The sequence below is a fragment of the Natator depressus genome, chromosome 6 (genome assembly GCF_965152275.1).
Source record: "Natator depressus isolate rNatDep1 chromosome 6, rNatDep2.hap1, whole genome shotgun sequence".
Taxonomy (NCBI): Eukaryota; Metazoa; Chordata; order Testudines; family Cheloniidae; genus Natator; species Natator depressus.
In genome coordinates, this window is record NC_134239.1 from 71,622,533 (window position 1) to 71,638,383 (window position 15,851).

At 43.8% G+C, this 15,851-nt stretch overlaps 1 long non-coding RNA gene across 3 annotated transcripts in view; it reads left to right on the forward strand.

Annotated features, from left to right (window-relative positions):
- LOC141989258 (uncharacterized) overlaps positions 1 to 15,851 on the forward strand; it is a 59,150-nt gene that overhangs the window by 26,550 nt on the left and 16,749 nt on the right. For 2 of the 3 annotated variants that reach the window (XR_012639950.1, XR_012639948.1), the window contains exon 2: positions 13,334 to 13,522. This is a non-coding gene — a long non-coding RNA (uncharacterized LOC141989258). Of the gene's footprint in view, positions 1 to 287; positions 399 to 13,333; positions 13,523 to 15,851 lie in introns of all 3 variants that reach the window. The other variant, XR_012639949.1, reaches the window with a different exon arrangement.

A 15,851-nucleotide genomic window follows, 5' to 3' on the forward strand; every position in this document is an offset into this window, starting at 1 on the left:
GCTCCAATTCCCAATATTAAGCCTTGTAACAATATAGTCTTTTGCTTGTCCTTTTTGCATTTCTTATCCAGCGTGATCTGTTGGAGTTCTTTTTCCAATTGGTCCCAGTCCCCTCCTAATACATCTCTGGGGAGTCCATAGGGGCATTCTTTGGATTTAACCCTCTCCTCCAGTGTCCTGGAAACCTGTTCAAATTAGAACCTTTCCAATGCCGTTGCTGAGCTGCTGGGTTGCAAAACTTAACAGCCAAGCTACATGTATAATAAACTATATGTTACCTGCTCCAGATTAATGGATCCAGGTTGAGTCATGGCACCGCTTATGTTGGGATTCCCTCCGAGACCTCTTTCTACTTGTCTTCCCAAGAACTCAGTTCAACTCCAGACTTCGTCACTCAGGTATCTTTATGCGGCATACAGCAGTGCTACGCTGAGTTGATCAGAGTCAAATGTAGGGGGTAGGGGGTGGATGCAGGATACATCACAGCTCCAAAGTTACACAGAAACCCTGTCCCTTTATATACATTACACATCTCATTGCATTTACTATACATTGCATCACATGTTTTTTTTGACTGGCTTGGTTACCTTGTAGAAACCAATCCCTGTGCAGCATATGCTGTCCTCGCATTGTCTATGTTTTGACTTCCTCTTTACTTCATCTCTACAATCCTAACTTATTTTGTCCCTTGTTAGATAGTTCATAGTAAATATGGGTGTTCTCCCTCTTATCTGAGTTGGCTCAGAAATTCTGTCAGGTGACTAATGGGTATATGATAGAGGTCTATAAAATCATGACTGGTGTGGAGAAAGTAAATAAGGAAGTGTTATTTACACCTTCTCTGAACACAAGAACAAGGGGTCACCAAATTAAATTAACAGGCAGCAAGTTTAAAACAAACAAAAGGAAGTATTTTTTTTTTCACACAACGCACAGTCAACCTGTGGAACTCCTGGCCAGAGGATGTTGTGAAGGCCAAGACAATAACAGGATTGAAAAAAAAGAACTAGATAAGTTCCTGGAGGATAGGTCCATCAATGGCTAATAGCCAGGATGGACAGGGATGGTGTCCCTAGTCTCTGTTTGCCAGAAGCTGGGAATGGATCACTTCGTGATTACCTGTTCTGTTCATTCCCCCTGGGGCACCTGGCATTCAGAAGACAGGATACAGGGCTAGATGGACCTTTGGTCTGATCCAGTATGGCCGTTCTTATGTCCTTATGTCGTCTTAACCTACTGACATATTTACTTATCTTATTTAACACAAATACTCTGTCATCAACCTTCAGTTACGTCCCTAATTCTATCTTCCAAAAGTTGAGGCCTCCCTGCATATGTAAATTACTCATGGCTGGCCAGGCCTCCGCTACACCCTGTGTCCACACCCTACACACTATTGTAATAATCTTTATACAAAGTATGCCTTGTGAGGGTCTGTGTAGTGCGGTATGGACACGTCTGCATGGTTGGGAGGCCATGGCTGGGTTTATAGTGCAGTGTGGACACTCAACCGTGGGCTTGGAAACATAAGTCAGCAGGCAAGGTCCCACAGACCCAAGTTTACTAAGCAGTGTAGACATAGCATACACCAAACCATAGCTGGAATGCAGTGCATTGCAGCCCACTGCTTCTCCCTGCCTGACGTGCCTGTCCACTCTACCATGCTATTGGGCTGAGTTGTTGGGGAGTGCCATAGGGGCTGAATATGCTGTCTCTGCCCCAGCTAAGAGCTCCCCAAGCCCCAGGAAATGCTCAGCGAGTCAGATCTGGCAGCTTATTGGGTCCTTTGTGGCACCTAAACAACAAACCTCCTAAAAACTGTAAGGCTCAAGGACCTCCAACAGACCTCATAAAGCTCCCCCATAAGGCTGATGCACTTATACACACAGAGAGCGCCCTACTACTGTGCAACTCCTAAGGTCTGCAAGGGACTAGGTCCTTTCCAAAGGATCTTAATTAGTGACACTCCCCATCTGCAGACCTCAGGGAAGAAGGGGGGATTCCCCTGCCAAGTTTCCTTTTCTCCCCCGTCCTATGTTATGGCTATTGTAAAACCAAAGGCAATTCCCAAACAAAAAACTTTTAAGGTTGCAACGTATATCAGTGGTTTCAGTGCATATCGCTCTTTGAACCAGACACCCAAGCTATCTTACCTCTTCCCTGTGTAGTAATGCCTTGTCTCAACCCTGATCTTGAGGAACTTACTCTCGGGTTAATTGGGTAGTTTAGCCAAAGGATCATTTATTCCATCGCCTCTCACAGCGACCTCCATCAAGGGTGCCAGTCAGTACCAACTCTTGTGATTTTTTTGGGTTGGTCTGGTCCCTCCATATTTCTCTGTGTTGGGACTGGAACATCATTGAGGCTTTACATATGTGAGTCAGCTTCCCAGTTCTACAGCAGAATTTTGGCTTGCGCACCATCTGTCTGCCTGTGTCTAATTTAATCCATTCCAGTCTGCAGAGCATTGTCATTCATAATTATTCCCAGCTTGGCCGGTGTGAGTGAGGGAGAGAGACAGAGAGTGAGAGTGTGTTTTGGAGCGTGGCGTCCTGCATCTGTGTTTGGAGACTGCATAGTCATTTTGGGAGCTCTCCTCCCCCTCTCCAAACATTACATGCAGAGTTGGCTGCGAAAAGGGAACCTGACCCAGGGGCAACTCCAGCTGAATTTTGCGTGTGAAAAAATTGGCCGAGGAGCTGTCACGAAGGCCAGGGCAGTACATTCTGGATCTGATCGCTGTTTACTGCTTTCATTTCCCTTTCCTCCCAGCTTCTGTCACGCACTCCCAGGATGGCAGAGCCAGGGAAGGGAGTGAGGGAGTTGGACATGGGAGGGAAGAGCTTTAGACAGCAAATGGAATATAGCTCTATTTCTTATTACTAGAAGAAGAAGAGTTCGGTATTAACAGCAGAACGTTGCTTATGCACCAAGTCTGCAAGCCTGGGCCTTTAGAACAGTGTGGCACGTAAAGGCACATGCTTATGCCTATAGGATTATGCCTACAGTACAGATACACACTTACGTAACCACACTTAGGATTAAGAATCTGTCAGATTGCCTAGGGAGGGGACTGATAGGGAGGGTGAAGGACAAGATAAGCAGCAAAGCCATGTTGGGAGGGGCAAGAAAGGTACAGAGAACTAGGGAAGGAAGTGAAAAGGGAAACAGAATGAAGAGTGGTGAAGAATAGCAGTGAGGAGAAGGCTAGGAATGCAACAGAGGAAGGTGAAGAATGAAGGAAAGAGCAGAACAGGAGAATGTACTAGAATCGCTTCCATGAAAATGTGAGGTAAAACTGTGAGTTCGAACCAGCTAGGAGGCATCTCCCAAGCCATGCCCTAGAAAAGGGCTGAGGAGGAAACAGGATGCTCCAGCAGCTTCCACACTGCTTCCCCTTTAGGTCAGACCCATTTATCTATTTGTTTACTGTTAGCCACATTTCTTAAAAGCCAGCTTTGTGGTTGGGGTGATTTACACACTCTATAAACATGTGGAAGTCAATGGCTCTCACAGCTGCCTGCATTTCCTCCCCTGCCCGCTGTTCCAGAAAAAATGGGCATAAACTATGCCATTCTCCCTACCCTCCTCTTTCCACCATTGTTGCATGACCACACCTTGCCAAGCCCCCTTCTGCCCGTTACCAAACCATGTAGACTCCTGTGCGGCTCCGTGCAGGACACCTGGCAACACTTGGTTCTTTTTCCTTGTAAAGATTTTATACAGTTGTAGTTAATGTTTGCATTAGTCAGTGATATGAAAAGTTATGTGTTTAGTGTTTTTTCTCTTGAGACATAATGAAGACATAACAGCTGGGTTTGATTATCTAGCTCAGTGGTCTCCAAAGGGGGTGCGCAAGACCGTCCCTGGGGGTGCGTGGCAGGAGGAGCGCCGCCGGCACGGCGGCAGCAGCACTGCTGGACCTATGATTCTTCGGCGGCACGCCAGGGGCAGCTCTTCTTCTTCTTCTTCTTCTTCTTCTTTTTTTTTGCTTCCCCATAGCTGGCCCTGGGGGTGCGCGATCCAAAAAGTTTGGAGACCCCATTCTAGCTGACTATCTCTAGATAGGTATATCTCAGTATTATTTGTATTATTGTAGCATCTAGGAGCCCTAGTCATGGGCGAGGACTCCATTAAGCTAGGTGATGTACAAAAACAGAACGAAAAGATGATCCCTGCCCCCAAAAATGTATTGCCTAATGCTTACATTTAAAAATCATAAGTTGTTCCCCACAGCCATCATGAGATTTTGATAAATAATAACCTGGGGGGTTCTTTTTATTTGGAGTCTGCATTTTGAGCCTGTAGGGTTCCTGTTTTCAAGCTTTCCTCTGCAGATAGAAGGGCTAGATATTTGTTTTTTTAAATGAAAGCCACGATTCTCATGTACACATGTGACTCCAGGAGCTTTAAGAACAACAACAAATGTCACAAGGCTTGCAATAAAATTGTGAGTTGACAATAGTCTGTGTCTCTGTTTCTGTGGCCTCTGTCACCAGTAATCTGAGTGCCAAGTGCTGAGAAGAGTAGGAACAAAACAATCTTGGTCTCTCTTTCCTCCTCCACCTCTTGGAGTAAACTTGAATAATCAGTCGAACTAGTCTGTTGGTATGAAGGGCTTACTGAGGGAAAGCTGAATCAGAGATGAAGTCAGCGTTTGTGCTGAACATGGGAAGGTTAATGACTGCAGCACACTGGGAGATATAGCCTGTGGGCAGCAGGACTTGTGAAAGTGAGAGTTAAATTTAGGTTTCCCTCATAGTTTCAAGGCTGCCTCCTGTAAGGGTCTGGAACAGTTTGTCTCTAGGAAGTTTTTGTTTTGTATTTTAAAACTTCAAACAAATCTAAAATGCTCAGGAGCTGAGTTTGGAGCTTTGGGCCTTTTGCCTCTCAGATCAGATCCTGTGAGCAGCTCCTGTGACATTGCGAGCGCCCTGGACTTCTATTGGACTTGGTGAGAACTGAAAGGTCTCAGAACTTTGCAAGATCTGACCCTTAGACAGTAGTTTAAAGAACCTTATGGGAAGCAGTGTGGTCCAGTGGATAAAGCTCTGAACTGGAGCTCAGGAGACCTGGCTTCTATTCATGGCTCGGTTGGTGGGTGACCTTGGGCAAGTCCCTTCCCTTCCCTGAGTCTCGGTTTCCTCATCTGCAAAATGAGGATAATGCTAGTGACCTCCTGTGTAATGTGCCTTGAGATCTTCTAATGAAAAGTTCTATATAAGAACTCGTTATTGTTATTACATATTGAAACCTAGCACTGTGACAGTCTCCAGCGGTTGAAATGTTCAGAGTAGTAGGTGAGCTTAGGGAGGTTTGTAATTCCCTTCATTTTGGGGGTGATGGGCCCACTTTTGCAGTCTGTCTCCTACAGTTTGTGTGAACTCTATGCAGTTGGTTGGGTATCTTAATAGTCCTTAGTGGTCATGTGCAGTTTCCAGAGAGTGATGGAATGGCTGTGCCATAGCCAACATTAGCATTCTGGTGTTTTTTCAACACCATGTAAACAACGTGTTCAGAAAAGGAGATACATTTCTTCTGGTGCTTGAAGTTCCCCAGATACATGCACACGGTGCAGAACTGGCAAGGGCAATCCTGCAATATGATGTCTGGTACATATATTCCAAACATTTTGGAATGGCTCTTGTGAAGCAATGCTACCAGCCTTAGAGCAGTGATCACCAAGCACAGGTAGCCTCTATTTCCAAGACTCTAAATGAATTGTGGGATATCTCATTGATGATAGGCTAAGGAGCCTTTTAACTCTAAGTCACTAATTTAAATCCAGCCCAGGCTGCAAATGACCAAAGTTGTTCCCTTCTGATGGTGGTTTGGTGAAATTAGTTGGCTGTCTCTCTTCAGTTCCTGATGGACAGGCATACACAGCACAAAACCCACCATAACAGCCTAAACTGATGGGCATCTTTGCTGCTGAGTGTCTCGGCAGCAGGACTAAGGACTGAGTGGGATGGAGATGGAAGTGTGCACTCTCACTTCTAGATGGAACTCTGTCAAATTGGTTTTGAGACATATGAGCCTGATGGTGAGACTTGCACTAGTGCTGCCTATTTTGTAACTGTTCTTTAGATACATGGAGGCCTCCAGGCCTGTCATTCTGGCACATTTAACCAATGCTGAATTTTAACACCTAATAATAATTCTGGACTTTAAACCTGAATTTCTGAGTGATGGGACAGTTCTGGGTCATTTCCAGGAATGAGTCCTTCAGAATCCAGTCTTGCTAGCACAGTCCAGATGGCCTTAATTTGGCCATGAACTATTTTGAAGGGAGAGGGGGTCTAGTATACTTTGCGTAAAATCTACCCCTGTGCCAGTCTCTAATTGCTGAAATGCTCATTAGAAAGCAAAATTTTGGCCCCAATTTAGCTCCCCAAAGGAACTCTTAAATTTCCTCTCCCAAATGAACTGTGTTGCTTGGTTTACTCAATTCTTGTGAAGTGAAAAAGTCAAATTTAGGTTATGTGTTAAAAATAATTGCTTAACAATAGGGGCAATTAGGTATTAAGATGATCTCAGGCTTCTTTTGGCACCATCTCTAGAGGTGTTTAGAGGGATAATGTCAAATAATTTAGGTCCAAAATGTAGGACTGGGGTCTGATTCACCCTCCGTTTATACCAGTTTAACTTGCATTCATAGACTTTAAGGCCAGAAAGGACCACCATGATCATCTAGTCTGACCTGCACATTGCAGGCCACAGAACCTCATCCACCCTCTCTGGCAGTAGGCCCATAACATCTGGCTGAGTTACTGAAGTCCTCAAATCATGATTTAAAAACTTCAAGTTAGAGAATCCACCATTTACTCTAATTCAAACCAACAAGTGACCCATGCCCCATTCTGCAGAGGAAGGTGAAAACCCTGCAGGCCAATCTGACCTGGGGGGAAATTCCTTCATGACCCCAAATACAGTGATCAGTTAGACCCTGAGCATGTGGGCAAGACCTACCAGACAGACACCTGGGACAGAATTCTCTGTACAGTAACTCTGTAGTATAGAGCTCTCCCTTTCTTGAGTCCCATCTCTGGCTGTTGGAGATATTTGCTAATTGCAGTCGCAGGTGGGCCACATGCCATTGTAGGCAATCTCATTATACAATCCCTTCCATAAACTTATGAAGCTGAGTCTTAAAACAAGTTTGATTTTTTTTTTTTATGCCCCCACTGCTCCCCATGGAAAGCTGTTTTAGATTTGCACTCCTCTGATGGTAAGAAAGCTTCATCTAATTTGAAGCCTAAAACTTGTTGATGGCCATCTTATATCCATTTGTTCTTGTGCCACCACTGGCTCCTAACTTAAATAACTCTTCTCTTTCCCTGATGTATATCCCTTTGATGTATTTATAGAAAACAATCATATCTCCCCTCGGCCTTGGTTTGGTTAGGCTAAACAAGCCAAGCTACTTAAGCCTCTTGTAAGGAAGGTTCTCCGTTCCTGTGATCATTCTAATAGCTCTTCTCTGCACCTGTTCTACTTTGAATTCATCTTTCTTAAACATGGGAAACCACAGTTGCTCACACTATTCTCGATGAAGTCTTACCAGTGCCTTCTATAATGGTGGTAACTATCTCTACTGGAAATACTTCGCCTGATGCATCCTAGGATTGCCAGCAAAGGCCCTAATAGTTTTACTAAACCAGGGTGAATAGAATTTTTTTCATTATTTTTTGCAGCTCTTATTGAATACAACTTTTTTTAAAAAATGTCTTATTTTTCCAATCCCCTGCAGTGCTGGAAACCTAAACAAAACAGCATTATCCCAGGGCACGAGAACCTGGGGGTCAAATGAGTGAGCTATAGGGAGAAACTGAAACTGACTCAAAAGAGACCCATCTGTGATAGTGTCACAGTACAAGCTAAAGGAATTGTAAGAAGTAAGCAAGCTGCATACATGGTGAAAAATAAATGAGGATTTTGAAGGTTCTTTCTGTGTTAATAATAAAAATCATTAGTGTTAGTAATGCAGTAGGAACATTTTTTTTTAAAAAATCTGATTTTTATTTTGACAGGGTAAATTAGATAAAACACCTGGGGGATTAGAGTGTAGAGAACAGTCTTGCTCCATGCTGGATTTGGAAGTGGATAACCCAGGAGTCCTTTTCCATGTCCTATTACTTAAAATTCTAGGTAGGTAGCACTCCCATTGTAAATCAATGCAGGTATGAGTTGACAGGCCAGGAGCCATTACTGTGAATGCCTCCAACGGGAACCTGTGGAGGATGGGAACTTGTTAACAACGGGAGATTTGAAAATAGCTGTCCTGTCCTGGCCAGGTATGTCACAGTTAGCATCCATTGGCCAGACGAGGACACGCAATGTTAATGAGAGGGCTGGTGTTGGAGCTGATGGGGGAAGAAGGTGCTAGGCTCTCTTCTGGCTCTGGGTGACTTTGGGCAAATTGGTTGTCCCTTCTGTAAAAAGGGAGAACAGTTACCTATTGGTGTAAAGTACTTTTTTCTACTTAGCATTTTTCATTGGTAGATCTCGCTCAGTAGTATTATTTGTGTTAGTTTTGATGGAAGACTTCACTCTCTAGGGCCACCAGACTGGTAGGTTTCACTAGCACTAAGAGCACACAAATTTTAACAAGAAAGTTTAAAACAACAACAACAACCCAGTAATAGCTAAAGCTACCAGACTGTCGTATAACTGGTGTGGCTTCTGGGGAGTGGGGGGGGGAAAGAAGCACTGGTCATCAATTAAACTGGGAACCGGTCTCAGCTGACCCAGAATCCAGGGTCACGAAGGCGGTGTAGGTGCCTTCACCTCCCCTCCTGAGCTGTGCAGAGTGCAGGTCAGCCACAAATAAGTCAGGCATGAAACTATGATGGAGGAACCGAAAACCAGGTGAAAGAAACCTCCCAATTCTGGGTTCTGGTCTCTCACCACGTTGGAAGGAGGGTCACTCATTCAAATCTCAGGCTGAGACTCTTGTCATTAGTGAGCAGACTGTGATACCTTTACCTGTGTGGATTCGTACTTTGCACTGGGAATAGTTCCTCTGACGTCAATGGAGCTACTTGTGGAGTAAGATACTACTCAATTGGTATATCTACACTAGACTTTTCTCACCAGTTGATTGCCAGTTAACTTGAGTTGCCTAACACACTTGTACGTACCAGTCTGGACATTCCTGGAACAAACACTTGTGCACACTAATGTTCATGGTTTTCCTAGAGCATTCTGGGTTGGGATGTTTTACACCCACTTTGCACTAATGTACATGGTGCAGGGCAGCAAGAGAATCAGGCCTGTTGACTTCAGGGGACTATGCAAGTGAGTAAAGTTATGGCCTGTGTGTTTTCAGGATCTGGCCCATGTTGGGGGTCTCTGAGGAAGCAAATATTGTCAATTTTGACCTGAGATGTTTCGGTTTTTGTTCTAGTTATAAAGTCTGGTCATAAAGAACAGATCTGCAGTGTTCCCGTTAAAGAATCTGAATGTAATTGTTTTTTGGCTTGTTGCTGCTGCCCATAAATCAGTCTCAAAACAAATTATATTTCCAGGGAGGGCTTGAATAATTTATTAGCTGCCTAAAGTTCCCAGCGATGTCTCTGTGCATGGTCAGCTTAATTGGACAAAATTTTCATTAAAAATAGCAGTGGGGGGGGGCATCAATATTTCTATCAACTGTCTTCCCCAGATGTGTTCTCTCCCTCTTGCTGCCCGTCCTTTACATGCTCTCAGATTGATGGTTTCTTTGTTTCAGAGGGCTTGGAAGTGTACTCGTGGCCTCCTTCATTTACTTCGTCCAAATGCGCTGTTACACTCATGGCAACAAACTGGGTGGGGAAGGGACGTGCTAGAAGATGGGAGCCAAAAAGGACAGGCTTGAGGGGGACAGGACTTAGCAAGGTCTGTGACTACTACAACACACTCCCTTCCAAAGCCTGGAATGGTACCCAAGATTCCTGAGTCTCAAAATTCCTCTGCTGGCCGCAAATATCTGTGAAACCCACTGGCAACATGTGAGTCTCATCCTCCTATAGTGGGACCTGCTCTAGAGATGAATCGGGGCTGTGTAGAGATGGAGACTGTTGACTGTTGGACAAGAATCCTGCTTCATTTGTTGCAGAAGTTGGAAAATCTGTAAATAAATGATTGAGGCAGGGAATTGCAGGAATAGAAAGGGTGGTTTCATGGTTAAGGCAGTTGAATGCTACCTTGGAGAACTGGATTCTATCCCTACATCTGTCACAGAGTTCTTACGCGATGCTGGGCAAGTCACTTATACCAAACTTTTTACAGATGGCCACTAATTGTGCTGCATGTTCCTCATTTTCTGGGTACCCCAGTCTGACACCCTGGGGTCTGATTTACAGGAGTGCTGAGCACTCACAGCTGCAGACGGAGTCAGTGAGAGCTGTGTTCTGAACATATAAAGAGCTACATAACGCTAGGTTCTCTGAAAAATCAGGATCTGGGAGTCTCATACTGGAGCCCAGAATTAGTGGACGCTTCTGACATTAATAACTTTAGGCCTCAGTTCCCCCTCTGTAAGCTGAGGATAATACCACCATAAGCACCATTGAAAAGCCCATGGGGGAGTTAATTCTGTATTCAGTGCAGGGTGTGGACAGTGTGCGGTACATGTGGCATGGGTGTAAACACTGAATGCTGAGGATAAAAAGAAATATGAAATAGCTTCCTATTAAATGAACACAATGCACCCTCTGCACTGAATGAGGCAGGAATCCTGTAGAAAAAATAGAATGTGATCACAAAATTAAAGGCCGTATCATAATGTAATATGCACAAGGGGTGTTGAATTAAGGTTGCACAGGCAATCTTAATTCTAGCATTTCCTAACTTTTGAGAGCTTGTTTTTTAAACTTTTCAGGTTTTTTATATATGTAGTGTTTTGTATGTAATCTTTACCTATATATTAGACAGACCAATAAACGGCAAACTAATATAGTCCACAAATAAATAGAGAACCCTAAAAACCACAGTTTGTACTAAACCTAATTCAGCCCAAATACAGGTGTCTATCTTTATAAGTATAAAATAAACATGGAATTGGCATGAGCGAGAGGCTACGTAAACACACTCTTGTCTTCCATAGCAAACACAAAACTTCTTACTGTGCTCCCATGTGTACAAATAAAATAATAAAACATTGTGGTTCTAAGTAAATCTAAACATGTCTTTCCCGTCCCCCCATCACACAGCGCCAGTGAATGGAAACAAAGCCAAGCGGGGGTCTCTAACAGCTCTGGATTTAAGATTTCATCCTACCCTCGTTGTTAGGTACCTTTCAACAAAGTCAGTGGAGGTACACTGGTGTAAATTAGAGGAGAGTTAAGGCCTGGGACCAGATCCTCAGGTAGGGTAGTTCCAGTTACTCCAGTGAAGTTATGCCTGTTTATATCAGCTGAGGATCTGGCCCTATATTTTTACTAAAACCCTATTGATGACCTAATCGTGCATTGCTTGGACACCAACAATTTCTGCTGCAGCCAGTTGTGTCCTTTGGGTTGCACAAGGCATGTAAGAACAGGTTCAGTTGTTCTATTATTTTACTGTCTTTCCAGTCGCAGACCCCTATAATGAGAGGTGCACCCCCAATTTCCAGTTCCTTCATTAGGAACTGAGGGGCGTGCATCACCTCTTGGATTCAGACATGCTATGACTACCAGGCTATCTGAGTATAAATGACAGGTTTCAGAGTAGCAGCTGTGTTAGTCTGTATTCGCAAAAAGAAAAGGAGTACTTGTGGCACCTTAGAGACTAACAAATTTATTAGTCTCTAAGTGCCACAAGTACTCCTTTTTTTTTTGAGTATAAATGCAAGCTTTCTCCTTTGTATTAAGCCTGCCCTCCCTGTCTGATTCCATTAGTGATGTCACAATCCAGTGTTTGTGACATCACAGTCCATCGGAAGGCATGTGATGGGGATTGATGCAATGGGAATTTCACAAATGCTGGGTTATTCAGAAATCTGTGAATGAATCAGGCAGGAGGAGCAGGCTGATTAGAACAGGAAATGCTTCTCTTTATTCACAGATTTCCTGGTACTTGGCAAGCATGGAAAGTAGGAAAAGTCCATTGGTATGGACTTTTAACTGGGGGGCTTGATCAAATTGTATTGGTATGTGGTGCTTTTAACACGAGCAAATGAAGGTTGTGTTTTAACAGTTAGTTCAGTATTTTGTAGGACTTGCCCTATTGTAAACAATAAGCCAATAAATTTGGTGAAATTAGTTTCAGATGGGGAGCATGGTATAAAATGCAATAAGTGAAATGTTTGATCATGATCCAAGTTTGCAATTCACACTATAAATGAAACTGTTATGAGTGTTGTTTTAAATGGTAAAATCTGTAACACTTGTAAAAACTGCCGTGACAAGTCAATATGCTTACCCTGTGGGCACACTGAACAGACTAGCCCGACTGTATTTTTATGGCAACTGGAAGAAACCCCGGACGCTCTCGTTAACTGCTGGGGCTGATCAGCACAAAACTAAAATTGGAGCTAGACAGCCTAATATTAACGTGATGCATTTATTCCACGTTCTGTTGGTCATACTTTGCATTTCATGTTGCACAGATCCATAGATCAGAACCATAATTAGCCTCTCCATGGGGATCTCCCCATGCCCAAAGGAACAGGGGTCAGCCATGTCCATGGTACCTCCCCTCTGCCCCCACTGATGTGGATGGTCTCCCCGCCCCCTTCCCCCTTCGCATTACTGCATCCAGAATGCTCTATGCTCTCTGTGCTTCAAAGGAGTAGGAATACCTAGGAGAACATGTGTGCTTTCCTGCCCTCTGCAAACCAGAATGCTGGATTCCACTCACATCCATCTCTCTGCTCCAGGCTGCTGGGCAGATCTCTCTGAACTTAGGCAGACTTACACTCAGGTCTATCTTCCTGCAACTCAGATGCCAGTTGTGCACATTTTCCCCCACATCAGATGAGTGAGCAAGATGGCTTTATGATTACTTTAAATGGGCTGCATATGAATACATTTGAAATGTGAGTGGCCTGTGGTTCTCTAACACAGTAAGGTCCAAACACCTTGCAGATAAGGAGGAGTCTCCCAAGAGAAATAGGGGAAGCCCTCTTAATTGATGGATTTAACACCAGGCTGGTTAAAATGCTAACAAATATACAACAGGGAACGCTCCTGGACTGGAAGGGGCGAACTAGAAGACCTAATAGGGCTTTGCCATTGCTAGGCTCTGTGACTCTCAGTAGAAGTCACTATAGGTGAATGCTGGAGCTCCCAGGCCCTTGCTGCAGGAGTAAAACTGTGAGTGCAGTTGTGTGTTTCGTTCTCACTCTCTTTTTTTTATTCTCTTCCTGCAGGTCTCTCTTTCTCCCTTCCTGTTACAGACATACAGTTCTCTGTCATACAGCCAGGATCATAACTGAACTGTGTCACTGGATGGTTAGTATTCCGTGATTCTTTCGACGCTCTTCTGGAAAGATTTGCTGCTCCACCAGTGACCCAAACGGCAGCTGACATTTAACAAGCTAAGAACACAGAAGGCTCAGGTAGAGATTGGGGGATTTTCTTGACCTTTTTGCCAACAACTTACGCAGAGGTGGCGACTGAGGTGGGCATCCCCATTTACTATATGCCAGGGGGTGATCGTTTCAGTGAGGACTCTTTCCTCGCCAGGTACTTTCTAACAGGATGTCTCATCCCTGCAATTGCTTCTTGAGTTCCAGGTCCTCTGGAGTCTCATATTTTTTTAGCCATATTCTCCTCCCTTTTTCCTAAACCCTTTTTGTCTCTCTCATTTATTTAAACTCCTGGGGCCAAATCCATTCCTAATGTAACCCCCCGGAGGTCAGTGGAGTTCCAGTAGAATGCAATCTGCCTGATCTCTTGTGTTCATACATATGGCTGCTGGTGTAAACCTGCATGTTTATAATAAATGCCATCTCTTTTGGGCCAGACCGTGAAACCTCAGTGCCCGTGGGTGAGCCGTTAGTCCCATGAAAGTGTCAGTAACAGCTTTTCACAATCTGGCCTTAGGCATTGTTGATTATTATTTTTAGTATTTATTATTGTGTGGTGTTTGAGCTGTTGGGATTTTGTGTCTTTGGTGGGCTTCCTGGGTATTCTGTTAACTATTGAAGTGCTCTTGATGTGCTTTGGAGAGAGGGCACTGAATAATGAATTTATGATAACTATTTTTATTGTTGGTATCACATTCATATGCCAGCAGACATACATTTAAACACACATCCATGGTCATACACCCAGGCTTGTTTATATACCACCAGAGAAATACAGTGCGCTCATGTTGGAAACACGTGTGTCAAATTCTCTCCTGGCTTGACTCCCTCGACTCTAGTGGGAACAAAGAATGGTGAAACCTGCAGTAGGGAATATCTGAACTATTGGTGTACCTTTTAGGCTTGTCATTTTCTTACTGACTGTAAAGTCAAATCTGTACTAAAAGGGGTGTTGAAGAGAATGGTGACATCTTTGTGAGTGCCACAGGTGACTCTCAGAGTGGTTCAGAGAACAAGTCCTTATCTGCCTATATCTCACATGCAGTTACATAAGAGCATAAGAGTGGCTATACTGGGTCAGACCAAAGGTGGCCAATGCCAGGTGATTTAGAGGGAATGTACAGAACAGGGCAATTATTGCGTGATCCATCCCGTCACCCATTCCCACCTTCTGGCAGTCAGAGATTTAGGGACACCGAGAGCATGGGTTTGCATCCCTGACCATCCAGGAACTTATCTTACTGTTTCTGAACCCAGTTATACTTTTGGCCTTCATAACAGTCTCTGGCAATGGGTTCCTCTGGCTGAGCGTGCGTTGTGTGAAGAATTACTTCCTTTTGTTTGTTTTAAACTTGTTGCCTATTAATTTCATTTGGTGACCCCCCAGCTCTTGTGTTATGAGAAGGGGTAAATAACACTTCCTATTCACTTTCTCCACACCAGTCATGGTTCTATAGACCTCTGTTATGTATTTTTTTCAGCTGAACAGTCCATTTTTTTAAAAATCTCTCCTCATACGGAAGCTGTTCCATACCTCTAATCATTTTGTTGCCCTTCTCTGCACCTGTTCCAATTCTGGTATCTCTTTCTGAAATAGGGTGACCAGAACTGCAGGCAGCATTGACACTGTGGGTATGCCAGGGATTTATACAGTGGTATTATGATATTTTCGGTCTTATTATCTATCCATGTCCTAATGGTTCCTAACGTTCTGTTAGCTTTTTTGTCTGCTGCTGCACGTTGAGCAGACGTTTGCAGAAAACTACTGCTTTTAGCGTTTTTCTGCTACTTGGTTCTGTTTAAAATAGGTATGTGAACCAGTTCTGGTCTAACAGTCAACCTAAACCTTCACCCAAAACTTGATCCCAGATCTTGAAGCTCTTAAAAGTTGTATTTGTATAAAAAGCCCCAAAAGCAAAGGCACCAGGAAAGCACAAAAGGCTGCTGTTCTATTTCTGATCCAGACAAACGCAGAAAGCACTGAAAATCAGGTGAAAGTCTGATCTGTTCAGATTGATAGCCACGAGCAGTCCAAATAAGTTTACTTAAGGTCTGGATAAGAGGACGGGAAGGAGTGGGGTAGGCTGGGATGGGAACATGAAGGATTTACTTCTGTTATATGATACACAGTTTGAAAAATGGAAGGAAAGGGTGAATTGGAAGCTGCTCCTGAGTGCAATAATCTACAGAGATGGATTTATAGGGATTTTCTGGGCTTCAGAAACTCAGCCAGCCTATAAAGAGAGGTCAGCATGCATGAGGATGATTAGAAAGCATAAAATAACAGAGGGGGAAAAAGGGAAAGTACTAACTGTTTGTAGCTGGGCCTTCGGCGAGTGTGGTGTTAAGGTATTTCTCT